The sequence below is a fragment of the Bufo bufo genome, chromosome 4 (assembly GCF_905171765.1).
Source record: "Bufo bufo chromosome 4, aBufBuf1.1, whole genome shotgun sequence".
NCBI classification, from domain to species: domain Eukaryota; kingdom Metazoa; phylum Chordata; class Amphibia; order Anura; family Bufonidae; genus Bufo; species Bufo bufo.
This window is the reverse complement of record NC_053392.1, coordinates 149,901,734-149,910,400: the sequence shown is the minus strand read 5'-3', so window position 1 is coordinate 149,910,400 and position 8,667 is coordinate 149,901,734. Positions and strand designations below refer to the sequence as shown.

The window sequence follows — 8,667 nt, the reverse complement described above, 5'->3', positions numbered from 1 at the left end:
TGTGGCCTCTCTGCTGCACCCATGGAACCTGTATTTAAGGCTGAGGTTTCCTCAGTTCTGTGTCAGCTCTCCTGGTGTGTGTTGTCTTGTCCTGCTCCTGGTTTGTACTCTCTCTCCCATGCTGCTGACCCATGGGATCCGTGTCTGTCTGCCTGTGCTCTGTGGGTTTCCCTACTTGTTCATTTACGTTCTCTCCCGTCCTCTTTCCTGTCTTTCTGTTTTCTGTTCTGCCAGTTATGTTTTAGTTACTTTGTGTTTATTCATATGTCTGTGTTCAGCAAGCCTTTGCAGCAGAGTGGCATGACAAGGCCATGCAGTTTACTACTGGTGGAGCAAGTCCTTCTCTGCTCATTGCCACTCCTGCTCCCTTGCGTGAACTTCTGCTTGTGTTATTAGTTGCTTGTGTTATTATTTACCTGTCTGTTATGTTTGCCTATGTGCCGTCGGTACCTTCTGGTACCTGTTGTCCATTCGTTCCTGCTGTCACTGTCTAGTTCACGCTCCAGAGTGGACCCTGGCAACTTCCTGCTGCAAAGTCTAACCCTACCATCTAGGGCTCTAGTGAAAACCAGGAGTTGCTTAGTCACGCCCCTCTGGAGTATTACTAGACAGTGGCGCAGTGGGGGTTTTCTCCCACTGTGCTGACGGTACATAGAGCTCATGTTTTGTCTGTGCTGCCTCCCATGTTTTTGTTTGTGCAATAAACTCTTATGTGTCTGTACCCGATTTCCGTTTATTGCTTGACGACGCGGTGGTCTCTCCTGGGACCTCCAACTTGTGACAGGTAGCTGCGATCCGCGGCACCTGAGGAGTTAACTACCGCGGACCGCAGCTACTTGTCATAGAGGTCGGGAGCCGGCTATGTGATTCTGCAGCCAGCTCCCGCCTCCTGTATATGAATTAATGAAAGACTTATCTTCATTGGTGGCGCAGTGGTTACAGCCCCTCCCCTCCTCTTATGTTCTCTCCTCTCATTGGCGGCAGCTGCAGCAGCAGCACAGGGGGAGGGAGACACTGCTTCCTTCTCCCCTGTGCTGCGGAGGGAACACGGAGAGCGCTGAGAGCAGCGTGATCTGTGTTCCCCATACGTTATCGGAATATCGGCAAAATAGATGCCGATACCGATAACGTTCAAAATCCTCAATATCGGCCGATAATATCGGCCAAACCGATAATCGGTCAATCCCTAATACCAAGTGATCAAAAAGTCACATGCACCCCAAAATTGTACCAATCAAACCGTCATCTCATCCCACAAAAAAATAGACCCTACCTAAGACAATTGCATAAAAAGTAAAAAAAAAACTATTGTTCAGAATATGGAGACACTAAAACATGATTTTTTTTGTTTAAAAAATGCTGTTATTGTGTAAAACTTAAATAAATAAAAAAGTATACATATTATGTATTGCCATGTCCATAACAATCTGCTCTATAAAAATATCACATGACCTAACCCCTCAGGTGAATGCTGTAAAAATAAATAAATAAAAACTGTGCCAAAACAACCAATTTTTTAGTCACCTTGCCCCATAAAGTGTAATAATGAATGATCAAAAATCATATGTACCCAAAAATGGTACCAATAAAAACGTCAACTTTTCCTGCAAAAAACTAGCCCCTGCATAAGACGATCGGCAGAAAAATAAAAGAATAAGACGTTCAGATAATGGAGACACAAAAACATATTTTTTTTTTCTAAAATGCTTTTTTATGTAAAACTGAAACAAAGTAAAGTAGATATATTTGATATCATTGCGTCCGTAAACAATCTGCTCTATAAAAATAGCACATGATCTACCCTGTCAGATGAATTTTGTAAAACATAAAAAATAAAACGGTGCCAAAAAAGCCATTTTTTGGTTACCTTGCCTCACAAAAAAGGTAGTATAGAGCAATTAAAAATTATATGCACCCCAAAATAGTACCAATAAAACTGTCACCTTATCCTCTAGTTTCCAAAATGGGGTCACTTTTTGGGAGTTTATACTGTAAGGTGTATCTGGGGGGCTTCAAATGGGACATTGCATCTATAAACCAGTCCAGCAAAATCTACCTTCCAAAAAACATCTGGCGCTCCCTTTCTTCTGCGCCCTGCCGTGTTCCCTTACATCAGTTTGCGACCACATGTGGGGTGTTTCTGTAAACTGCAGAATCAGGGTAATAAATATTGAGTTTTGTTTGACTGTTAACCCTCGATGTGTTAATGAAAAAAATTTATTAAAATGGAAAATCTGCCAAAAAATTGAAACCCTAAAGGGTTAACAAAGTTTGTAAAATCAGTTTTGAGTAACTTAAAGGGTGTAGTTTCAACAATGGGGTCATTTATGGGGGGTTTCCACTATGTAAGCCCCACAAAGTGACTTCAGAATCCTTAAAAAGTGGGTTTTGGAAATTTTCTTAAAAAGTTTAAGAATTGCTTCTAAAATTCTAAGCCTGTATGTGGTTTTGCTGACGAACTCGGTACCGCACAGCAGCTGGAAAACCACAAACAGGTTGTTATCAATAGCAGTACGAACCTTATAGAATACTTTGAATGATATAGATGCAACTTTTTCAACAATTTTATCAACAACTGCATGTGTTATTATTAATGTTTTATTATTTAATGAATCCCTAATTTACTAACCCGTGAATTATTGCTACTGAAGCAACCAGGATCACGGCACCTATAGACCTAGTGCAACTTCTCTCAATTTTTATGTTTTATGTTTTATGTCTACATTTTATGATAGTTTATGATGTTTTTTATGATATTTGATATTTTTATTGAGAATAAATGTTATTTATTAGCATAGCTTTTTAACTCATATGCATTATATATACCACATTTAATATTGTAAAGTGAAATGCTTTCATTCTATAAAGATCACATGTGCACATTATGATTACATAGTTGTCAAGAAGTAACAACAAATAAAAATGTAGATACTGTATAGGTATATACGTGTGGCAAAAAACGCTGCATTCCCAAAACAGGATTACCACACGGATGAGTATAATGCCAATAACACCCAACCATGTGGAGAGATCAACATGGAAGTCAGGCATCCTGCTCAGGACGACAGACAACACCATGTTCGAACCTATATCCTGATTAAAACAAACCAGAAAATAATAAAATAATAAAATCTAATTAGGGTCCTCAATCAGTCATGTACAATGTTAACTGCACAAGACCTTTTGACAAGGGAAGCCCACATTCGGTCCCCACCTAATTTTAGTAAAAAACACAACTAGGGCCACCCAAAACCCAAGTAAAGCAAAATTATAACACACATATACACTCACCAAAAGAATTATTAGGAACACCATACTAATACGGTGTTGGACACCCTTTTGCCTTCAGAACTGTCTTAATTCTACGTGGCATTGATTCAACAAGGTGCTGATAGCATTCTTTAGAAATGTTGGCCCATATTGATAGGATAGCATCTTGTAGTTGATGGAGATTTGAGGGATGCACATCCAGGGCACGAAGCTCCCGTTCCACCACATCCCAAAGATGCTCTATTGGGTTGAGATCTGGTGACTGTGGGGGCCATTTTAGTACAGTGAACTCATTGTCATGTTCAAGAAAACAATTTGAAATGATTCGAGCTTTGCGACATGGTGCATTATCCTGCTGGAAGTAGCCATCAGAGGATGGATACATGTTCTCATTCTGTTTATGCCAAATTCGGACTCTACCATTTGAATGTCTCAACAGAAATCGAGACTCATCAGACCAGGCAACATTTTTCCAGTCTTCAACAGTCCAATTTTGGTGAGCTCGTGCAAATTGTAGCCTCTTTTTCCTATTTGTAGTGGGGATTAGTTGTACCCGGTGGGGTCTTCTGCTGTTGTAGCCCATCCGCCTCAAGGTTGTGCGTGTTGTGGCTTCACAAATGCTTTGCTGCATACCTCGGTTGTAACGAGTGGTTATTTCAGTCAATGTTGCTCTTCTATCAGCTTGAATCAGTCGGCCCATTCTCCTCTGACCTCTAACATCCACAAGGCATTTTTGCCCACAGGACTGCCGCACACTGGATGTTTTTCCCTTTTCACACCATTCTTTTTAAACCCTAGAAATGGTTGTGAGTGAAAATCCCAGTAACTGAGCAGATTGTGAAATACTCAGACCGGCCCGTCTGGCACAAACAACAATGCCACGCTCAAAATTGCTTAAATCACCTTTCTTTCCCATTCTGACATTCAGTTTGGAGTTCAGGAGATTTTCTTGACCAGGACCACACCCCTAAATGCATTGAAGCAACTGCCATGTGATTGGTTGACTAGATAATTGCACTAATGAGAAATAGAACAGGTGTTCCAACTAATTCTTTAGGTGAGTGTATTTATTAAATGTGCTTCTTCCGGCTAAAATATTTATTAAATGAATAAATATATTTAAAAAATCATTTATAAATAAATAATTAAATTAATAAAATCCTCAAAACGTAAAAAAAATTAATCAATACATAAATATAGAAAGTTATCAATAAATAAATAAATATATAAAAAATTGAATCCATAAATAAATTTATAAATAATTAAAATCATCAAGAAATATATACAGAAGTAGAGTTGAGCGAACACCTGGATGTTCGGGTTCGAGAAGTTCGGCCGAACTTCCCGGAAATGTTCGGGTTCGGGATCCGAACTCGACCAGAACTTCGCCCCGAACCCCATTGAAGTCAATGGGGACCCAAACTTTTCGGCACTAAAAAGGCTGTAAAACAGCCCAGGAAAGGGCTAGAGGCCTGCAAAAGGCAGCAAAATGTAAGAAAATCCCCTGCAAACAAATGTGGATAGGGAAATGAATAAAAATAAAAATAAAATAAATAAAAATTAACCAATATCAATTGGAGAGAGGTCCCATGGCAGAGAATCAGCCTTCATGTCACCCACCACTGGAACAGGCCACTGTCAGAAATTTAGGCCCCGGCACCCAGACAGAGGAGAGAGGTCCCATAGCAGAGAATCAGGCTTCATGTCACCCACCACTGGAACAGGCCACTGGTAGATATTTAGACCCCGGCACCCAGACAGAGGAGAGAGGTCCCATTGCAGAGAATCAGGCTTCATGTCACCCACCACTGGAACTTTTCAGATATTTAGGCCCCGGCACCCAGACAGAGGAGAGAGGTCCCATTGCAGAGAATCAGGCTTCATGTCACCCACCACTGGAACAGGCCACTGTCAGATATTTAGGCCCCGGCACCCAGACAGAGGAGACAGGTCCCATTGCAGAGAATCAGGCTTCATGTCATAGCAGAGAATCAGGCTTCATGTCACCAACCACTGGAACAGGTCATTGTCAGATATTTAGGCCCCGGCACCCAGACAGAGGAGAGAGGTCGCATAGCAGAGAACCAGGCTTCATGTCATAGCAGAGAATCAGGCTTCATGTCATAGCAGAGAATCAGGCTTCATGTCATAGCAGAGAATCAGGCTTCACGTCACCCACCACTGGAACAGACCATTGTCAGATATTTAGGCCCCGGCACCCAGACAGAGGAGAGAGGTCCCATTGCAGAGAATCAGGCTTCATGTCACCCACCACTGGAACAGGCCACTGTCAGATATTTAGGCCCCGGCACCCAGACAGAGGAGAGAGGTCCCATTGAAGAGAATCAGGCTTCATGTCACCCACCACTGGAACAGGCCTCAGTCAGATATTTAGGGCCCATCACCCAGACAGAGGAGAGAGGTCCCATAGCAGAGAATCAGGCTTCATGTCATAGCAGAGAATCAGGTTTCATGTCACCCACCACTGGAACAGGCCACTGTCAGATATTTAGGCCCCGGCACCCAGACAGAGGAGAGAGGTCCCATAGCAGAGAATCAGGCTTCATGTCATAGCAGAGAATCAGGCTTCAAGTCATAGCAGAGAATCAGGCTTCATGTCATAGCAGAGAATCAGGCTTCACGTCACCCACCACTGGAACAGGCCATTGTCAGATATTTAGGCCCCGTCACCCAGACAGAGGAGAGAGGTCCCATTGCAGAGAATCAGGCTTCAAGTCACCCACCACTGGAACAGGCCACTGTCAGATATTTAGGCCCCGGCACCTAGACAGAGGAGAGAGGTCCCATTGCAGAGAATCAGGCTTCATGTCATAGCAGAGAATCAGGCTTCACGCCACCCACCACTGGAACAGGCCACTGTCAGATATTTAGGCCCCGGCGCCCAGACCGAGGAGAGAGGTCCCATTGCAGAGAATCAGGCTTCATGTCATAGCAGAGAATCAGGCTTCACGTCACCCACCACTGGAACAGGCCATTGTCAGATATTTAGGCCCCGTCACCCAGACAGAGGAGAGAGGTCCCATTGCAGAGAATCAGGCTTCAAGTCACCCACCACTGGAACAGGCCACTGTCAGATATTTAGGCCCCGGCACCTAGACAGAGGAGAGGTTCATTCAACTTTGGGTTGCCCCGCAATATAATGGTAAAATAAAAAAAAGAGGATTGAATGAAGTGCCCTTGAGTACAAGAATATATTGTTAAGGGGAGGTAGTTATAAATGTCTAATCTGCACAAGGGATGGACAGGTGCTGTGGGATCCATGCCTGGTTCATTTTTAAGAACGTCAGCTTGTCCACATTGGCTGTGGATAGGCGGCTGCGTTTGTCTGTAATTGTCAGGAAGCAGGGGGTGTTACCCCTACTCTGGGACCTCGGGCACGGCGCAGGGCACGGGTTCCCCTTCAGCTCGGTAGAACACCTGGTGCCCGAGGTGCGGATGCACGGCGTGTGCGCAGTACACAGGCTGCTCGCACATTTCCGGGTGCATAGAGTTCCTGCATTATCCGGCTGTCAGGTGTGAGCCTTGCTGAGGGAGATTCCCAGTACACACCTTCCACCTTCCTCGCCTGCCATTGGTTCCTGGGGAGGGTGGTTCCTACCTTCCCTGGCTATAAAGACCTGGCCTGAGCTCTGGTTCATTGCTGAGTTATTCCACCTTATGGTGAACACCTAGCCTCCCTGCAGATCCTTCTATTGCCTGTTGTTTCTTTGTATCCTTCCCTGCTACCGACCCCTGGACTGTCTTCCGCCTTGAACCTTCACTGCCTGCCTCGACCCGGATTGGACGTTGACTACCCCTCTTGGATTATCCCTAAACTTGTACCGCGTTCTGGGCTGTCAGCTGCTTACTGCCAGTGGGTTCCGCATCCCACTACTGGCTCCCTGGGAGGTTCTGACAAAATAACTCAGCCTTCACCATGGAACCCACAAAAGCAGTGGATCCCATGACGGCCATGGCCCAGCAACTTAACCTCATGACGCAGGCCTTCCAGGAGATGCAAGCGAGTCATGAGCATCTGCTGCAGAGGGTTGCCACACAGGAGCAGCGCATCGCAGAGTGCACCGCGCTACCACCCTCGCCTCCCCCGCCGGCGCGCACCCTGGAAGTGGTCTCTAGCGAGCCGTCAGTCAGCCTCCCTGAGCGGTTTTCAGGAGATCGGAGGAAGTACCGCTCTTTCATCATCTCCTGCGAGCTGTTGTTTTCCCTGAAGCCACGTACATATGCCACGGACTTCGTCAAGGTACGCACGGCAATTTCCTTGCTCTCAGGGCCTCCCCAGACCTGGGCGCACCAACTCCTACTAGCCGATGACCCAGTGCTGGCATCCTGGAAGTCCTTTGCCGCAGCTATGCAAAGACTTTATGATGACCCCCTGCGTTCTTCAACCGCCAGGGGTACCTTGCGCACCCTCCGCCAGGGCAGACGTCCAGTGGAGGATTACATCATGGAATTCCGTGAGGTAGCCCCGGATACGGGCTTGAACGAGGTGGCCTTGATTGACCAGTTCCGCATCGGTTTGTCCGAGCAGCTCAAGGATGAGCTCACCCGCATTGGGGTGTCGGGCTCCTTGGGGGGCCTGATGGACTCAGTAACCCACCTGGATCGCCGCTTCCGGGAGAGACGACAGGAGCGACATCAGACCCCGCCTCTAACGGAGCGCCGGTTGGAACCCTTAAGGCTTCCTGTTCCTGTGGCGGCAGACGGTAACCAGGAGGAGCCGATGCAGATCGGGGCTGTTCGGGGTCCCCTGTCCACGATGGAGAGAACCAGGAGAAGAACCTTGCATCTGTGTTTATACTGCGCAAAACCGGGCCATTTCCTGAAGGACTGTCCCATCAAACCTCCCGAAGGTAGGCCGGTGACACCCACGGTATGCATTAACCTACCTATGTATAACAACTCGTCTCATCTCACCATCCCTGTTTCCCTGCAGCTGGACAACAACAATATTGATCTCTCTGCCATCATTGATTCGGGCGCAAGCAGCTGTTTTATGGACAAGGGTCTGGCTTCCCAACTAGGCATCCCGTTGCGCCCTAAGAAGAACCCATCCCAGCTTCATCTGGTGGATGGCAGCACCCTAAAGACGGGACCTATCGCCATGGAATCACATCCCTTGTTCCTCCGCATCGGCCTTTACCATTCCGAGAAGATCGTGTGGGACATCGTGCCTTCCCCCTTGTTTCCAGTCATTTTAGGCATCCCCTGGCTTAGGAGACACAACCCAACGATTAACTGGACCTCTGGCTCCATCACCTTCACGCCCCCCTCCGGTTCTCCTATTCATGCGTCTCCGGCTCCTAGCCCTCCTACGGTTCTGGGCACCGTTGAACACAGACTACCCGACAAATATCGGGACTATGCAGACGTTTTTGA

The 8,667-nt window shown here is 46.2% G+C and overlaps 1 long non-coding RNA gene across 1 annotated transcript; it reads left to right on the top strand.

Moving 5' to 3' along the window:
* The first annotated feature begins 5,393 nt into the window (after nt 1-5,393).
* Nucleotides 5,394-5,886, top strand: LOC120998004. Its single transcript, XR_005778278.1, has 3 exons — nt 5,394-5,506; nt 5,693-5,737; nt 5,856-5,886. It is a non-coding gene; the product is annotated as an uncharacterized LOC120998004 (long non-coding RNA).
* Nucleotides 5,887-8,667: the final 2,781 nt, after the last annotated feature.